The 5,941-nt window shown below is 36.7% G+C and overlaps 1 pseudogene across 1 annotated transcript; it reads right to left on the reverse strand.

The window, feature by feature from the left end:
- LOC147539185 (uncharacterized) lies at nucleotides 1-3,141 on the reverse strand (annotated as a pseudogene). The gene is made up of 2 exons (XR_015225229.1): nucleotides 1,851-3,141; nucleotides 1-1,650 (listed from the first exon to the last, which is right to left on the reverse strand). The product of XR_015225229.1 is annotated as an uncharacterized LOC147539185 (transcript).
- Between the last annotated feature and the right edge of the window lie 2,800 nt (nucleotides 3,142-5,941).

A 5,941-nucleotide genomic window follows, 5' to 3' on the forward strand; every position in this document is an offset into this window, starting at 1 on the left:
TGGACAACAATAACATCTGATAAATTAAACATGAACACTGAAATTTTGCATGAGATTTGAGAAACTAATCTCAAATAATAATCCAAGGTATGTACAAATAGAAACAAATATCTAAAATCTATGAACACTGAATGAAAAAGAAACAAAGAAACAGAGAAGGTCATCACCAAGTTAAGGTCCTAATTTTCAAGCGTACTGAGCAGTTCCAATTACAATATCTAACCTCTTTGGCGGATCCAAAAATTTCCGATGAATCAAATTATTTGTCCTTGCAGCCATTGATCCATTAGACTGAGAGAACCTTAGAAAAGTAAATTAGTGTTACTAATCATGTTTGGTGCTTCTGACAGAAGTCAAGATGGGTAGTTGCATCTTGCATGTTCAAGCTTCAACATTCTTCAAGAGTAAACACCATTTTCTACCTCATGTTCAGATAATTTATTTACCCAATTGAGCTCTTCAACTGTGTTCTTGGACCAACTAGGTTCTATCCAACTGCTATATAATTGTTCATCGAAGTCGATAAAATCCTCCGCAGAATGTTGACCCCCAACAGAGTGATACGTACCTGTGTCGAGGGAGAAAAATATAATCTTATCATTGTGGAATCTGGAGAAGTATATTCTGTTCTCCATGGAAGTATCTGGAGCTATTGCTGACAAACATGAGGTACTGCTGATAAACAACATATTCTTGTGTAAGCTTTCAACTTCAACCCAGACCTTCTCTTCCCAATTCAGTCTGAAAACACGAACTCCCTTTCCAGCATGACCAACAACTACTGATAAAAGCTTTCCTTCGCACTCCACCAAGTAACACTCATATATAGAACTACATGGCCTTCGGGACTTGTCAAGTGCTTCCCACCTGAAGTCTTCAGGAGTAAAGAATCCTAAAGTTCCACTACGATCTATGCAAAACAAGTTCCCATTGTAGAAAACTGGATTATTAGTCCTTGGCATGAATTGCATGCCTAACCCAGTTGCAGGTACGCTTCGCCTGACCCAAGTAGTATCTCCTCGTGAAGTTATGAAGAGTTCACAAGCAATTAACTTTAATGCTAGACGATATATTGTAAAGACAAAAACTTTACAGTCAGAAGACGTAGGTAAGGACGAGAATGACATTCCAGCAAACATGCTAAAGCGTATAACTGGTAACTCTGGAAGATGGATAATCTCCCTTGTGAAAGGATTGAAGAAGAATATGGATTTCTTTCCTCTCGACATTAATAGCCAACCACCCTTTGAGAATCCTATTGAAGAATCTAACAAAAACTCCGAGAGGTTCACGAGATACCTTTTGTTATTACACATTGGATCTATAAAGTTATAGATGGTATCGTTTTTTCTAGAGAAAACCAACCACGGAGGTACAGTGGCATGCAAGATATCTGTAGAAGACATTCTCGACTTCACTTCAGGGATTGCTAATCGATTTTTTCTACAAACTGCACGGAAACACAGGTAATCTACAGGGTGGAGATAACTAGCAATTAAGCCTATAACATCTTCATTAAGAGTAGCCCAATCTCCTGTCTGTTTTAATTCGCCCCCATTGTTCCTCTTGCTGCCCTCATCACAATTAATGTCGTTTTCTTCAACTTTAACGTTGCCTAATATATTTGTTTCTATGCTTCCCTCAGCGACCCTACAAGATTTAAGTGCACCAAAAGATTATGAACTATTAAATAGATATTATGTACAGATTATATTATGATCAACTAAACCGAACAACATAAGTTTAATTTGTTAACAACAAATAAACATCTAACTCGTAAAACAATGCATATAAAGTGAACCCAAAGTCGATTCTTACAGCACACAATATGTATTATTGTTCAAAGTTACCTGAAATTTGTAGGCATTGACATCCAATACGGCCTATACCAAGGCGTTGTTAAATTTGAGCACGATAAAGCAACTGAAGTTCTTTGCAAAAAAGGGTCAAATTTGTACAAGATATTTTGAGGATCTTGAGTGTAATAGATACAACCCCTTGTTAGACCCAAGTCTGTAGCTGAACAAGAAGCTCTAGTGTCTATGGAACAAAACAGTACATGATCACCCAAGTCGTGAACTTCTTCCCACACCGTCATAGATAAATTCATCTTAAATACTTTAAAATCAAGAATGACACGAAATTCAGGCAATTTAAAATATTTAATAACCTTGAAGAGTTCATTACTAGTATCTATATAGTCTGTGCGGCCATAAACCACACTATCTCCTGAAAATCCCTCGTCAAATACTTCAAACTGCTTTATAGAGAGAATTTGACCATCATCATCATCATCAAGATCAAGTTTTTTCTCCACGACGATGTGAAATTTTTTGCTGAAAGTTGTGTATGGAATGTGTAATTTACCTTCAACACAAATCAGATATGAAGAAAAACCAAGTAACCACATTCTATCCTCAATAGGGAGCTTCTGGACTCTCCATTTTGTGTCTCTTCCAGGACGGCAAAACATAAGATACTTAGCCAAAGGTTGAAATAAACCATGGAATCAGAATTAGTTGGAGCTGAAGATAATACAAATCCATAAAATCCCATATAGTCTTTCTGTTTGACCCATTTAAGCATATTAGGTAGCTCAACTGTTTCGAGAGTCTCTGGATTCCATAAAAAACAATCCCCAAACTTCCAATTTAAGTAATGATAATTGGGTTTGTCAAAAAGTATAATAAACCATCCTTGATGAGAATTAGATTGCCAATAAGAAGCTATACTCAATTCTGGTATACACTTTCTGTAAATTTTGTTGTGGGGTTCACATATATTAACTAAATTTTGATCTTTTCCGTTTTTGCCAGTGGGGTAGACGAGCCAAGGTGCAGCCGTGGGACGTGGTGGCCGACGGCGTAACGTTCTCTTTCCATTTTCTGGTACTGGTACTACTGAACTTTCTTCCATGGATGTGTGTGTGTGAGAAAGAGAATCGTGATTATAGAGCAGAGAGTATTGAAGAAGAGAAGAAGAAGAAGAAGAGTCACCTTTTTATTTGACGATGTGAGATTATTAGGTTTCCATTCTTCATGTTGAACACGGATAACACCGAATTAGTAATACCCGTCAGTGGGATCATCTGGATTTAGTAACTTCCTTAACGACCATAAACCCTAATTTCATAGACACTCCACTCGTAAAAGTACCAAATTTTGAATTTTCTTTTTTGAGGAAAAGAAGCATATATAAGTTCCAAAAAAAAAAAAGTTCAAGAAAGACCGTACAGAATTCTGTTACAATATGGACCAAACACGAACAAATTAACACGAGAAAGGACTAAAACATCAAACTCATAAGTAGGGGGTCAGGAGCGAAGCAGCGAACAAGTGGGCGTCCTCATTATAGATTCTGTTGCAATAACTTAGTTCCACGTGCCTTTCGTGCACTCTTTCACGCAAGCTCTCTATGTCCCTAATCAATCGCCTCGGAACATCCGATCCAACGGTGAAGATGAGGGTTATCAGGACCCTAGCGTCGCCTTTCATTATAAAGCCTTCAAACCTTAACTCTGTAAGAAATAGAGAAATGTATTGCTTTGTATTGATTTCCTAGCTATTACACAAGTTCTTTATAAAGAGTTATATAAGAGAGAAGTTTTATCAATTGGACAATGTGGTACTATGTGTTCTAACATTCATATATTCTAACATTCCCCCTCAAACTAATGACTTTTGCTAGTGAAAAATTCATGAGTTTGCTAAACAAATTGTAGATGTTGGACTTGATTTGATCATGAAGGCATCATTGTGAGGTTGCTAAGTTGTTGATTTTGTTGTTGTTGATTTTGTTGTTGTTGTTTATTGTTATTGATTTTGTTGATGTTGTTGTTGTTGATTTTGTTGTTCTTTTCTTCATTGGAAGTCCATTTGAAGAAAATTTGGCTCCATTGCCAGGTTTTGTTGGCTCCATTGCCAGGTTGGCCCCATTGCCAGGTATTGTTGGCTTCATTGCCAGGTTTTGTTGGCTCCATTGCCAGGTTTGCCCCATTGCCAGGTATTGTTGGCTCCATTATCAGGTTGGCCCCATTGCCAGGTATTGTTGGCTCCATTGCCAGGTTGGCCCCATTGCCAGGTATGTTCTCTATTTAAAGAGAATTGTGTTCTCTATTCAAAGAGAAGTTGGACAACTATAACCCGTTGTCCGGGTGGGCGGGATCTACTCTCTTGATGTTTTTCATAGCCCTCACACATGATTATTACTCCATCATCAATGCTATAGAAAGCAAACCCTTGATCTTGTGATTTTATACTTTTTGAAACACTAGCAATCACCATTCTTGAGCTTTCCCACTTCAACTTTTCTTTATAATCTTCTCTTATCTCCTCTTTATTTGAACTTATGCAAACTAAGGAACAATAGTGTGAGAGTTCTCAACTAAGAAGTATGAGCAAATCAACTAAGAGAATTAACTCTTTTGCCATAAAAGAACCCACGAATATGTTTTCAAAACATCAAAAGAAAACCATCTTTGAGAATAAGCAAGATTTCTTTGATGCATTCTATCAAAGACTTAATGTGCATCATATTGTAATCAAGATTTTGGATAACTATAAGTATAACTTCAAGATAAAATTGGGGTATATAACTATTCTAATGAAGAAACCCATGAATTCCTTTCCCCCTCTAATAGCTTTCCAATTTCTCTCAAAATAGAACTTCATGGACCATTGATACACATAGATTTGATGTTGTGGAGAACTTGACATTTGAAATGCTTGAGATCATTGAAGAGTATATCATGTGATTTCTTCAACAAATCACTCTTGTGTGGATTTTTCATCTACTTGTTAATCTTCATCATCTTCAAATACTATTGAGAAAAGTATTGAAAAATGATTAGATTTCAACAATAGAAGAGAACTACTCTTTATTGAAAAAAAACACTAAACTTGAAGCATAAAAGATAAAAACCGATAAAAGTCTGGCGGACGGTAGCCATTAATGGGACTACCGCCGCCGACTAGTGGAAGACTATAAACGACTAACCCAAGAAAGAAACCTAGAAGCTCTTATACCATGTAAGAAATTGAGAAATGTATTGCTTTGTATTGATTTCCTAGCTATTGCACAAGTTCTTTATAAAGAGTTACATTAGAGAGAAGTTTTATCAATTGGACAATGTGGTACTATGTGTTCTAACATTCATATATTCTAACAAACTCCTCCGCCAGTTCCAGATCACAACGAAACCGTTGCATCTCACTGTCGATCGCTAATTGTGGATGGATTATTCTAGCTTTTGATCATATGATTTCACCTTCCCCCGTCCTTGCAATGAAAGCACACAAAGCGATTTGTTCTCTATACAAACCGTCGAAGTTTACCTTAATCCTTCCATATGAAGGTGGACACCAGCGGTTTCCCTGCAAAATTGAGTTAGATGGTGATTCTAATTTTAGATTTGTTACATACCTTAGCAAATCCCTTGTTCTTCACCAGCAATGAGTTAGGCATTGGTTCTTTATTTTGGAAATGTAACTCATTTCGAGTTTTCCACCATTCCCACATGAGGTATGTTAACGTAAACCACTCTCGATCATCGTTTCGATTTGTTAAAAGAATATTAGCTAAAGTTCGATCCGTTTTTCTTTGTTAGAAGTGAGTTGTTCCTGCCATGGAAGCTAGCTCTTTGTACCTTGGACAATCACCGAAGAGGTTGTAAGTGTTTTCTAACTGTTCCTGTCCACATAGTTTGTAGTATTGACCAATGTATGTTACCCTTCTACCTATGTTGGAAAGAGTAGGTAATCCATCATGCACCATCTTCCAAAAAAAAATTTTGAATTTTCGGATCCATGTTTTTTTTTTTCCAAAATAATTTCTAGGGGAAGATCGTAGCTGACTTCGGAATAATAGGTAAATTTTTTATTTATGCGTAGAATGATTTCATTGTGAACTTACCATTCTCCATTGGGCACCATATTAATCTATC

Source organism: Eschscholzia californica, unplaced genomic scaffold (genome assembly GCF_041429995.1).
Source record: "Eschscholzia californica isolate CP2 unplaced genomic scaffold, dmEscCali1.0.p SCAF_5, whole genome shotgun sequence".
In the NCBI taxonomy this organism is placed as follows: domain Eukaryota; kingdom Viridiplantae; phylum Streptophyta; class Magnoliopsida; order Ranunculales; family Papaveraceae; genus Eschscholzia; species Eschscholzia californica.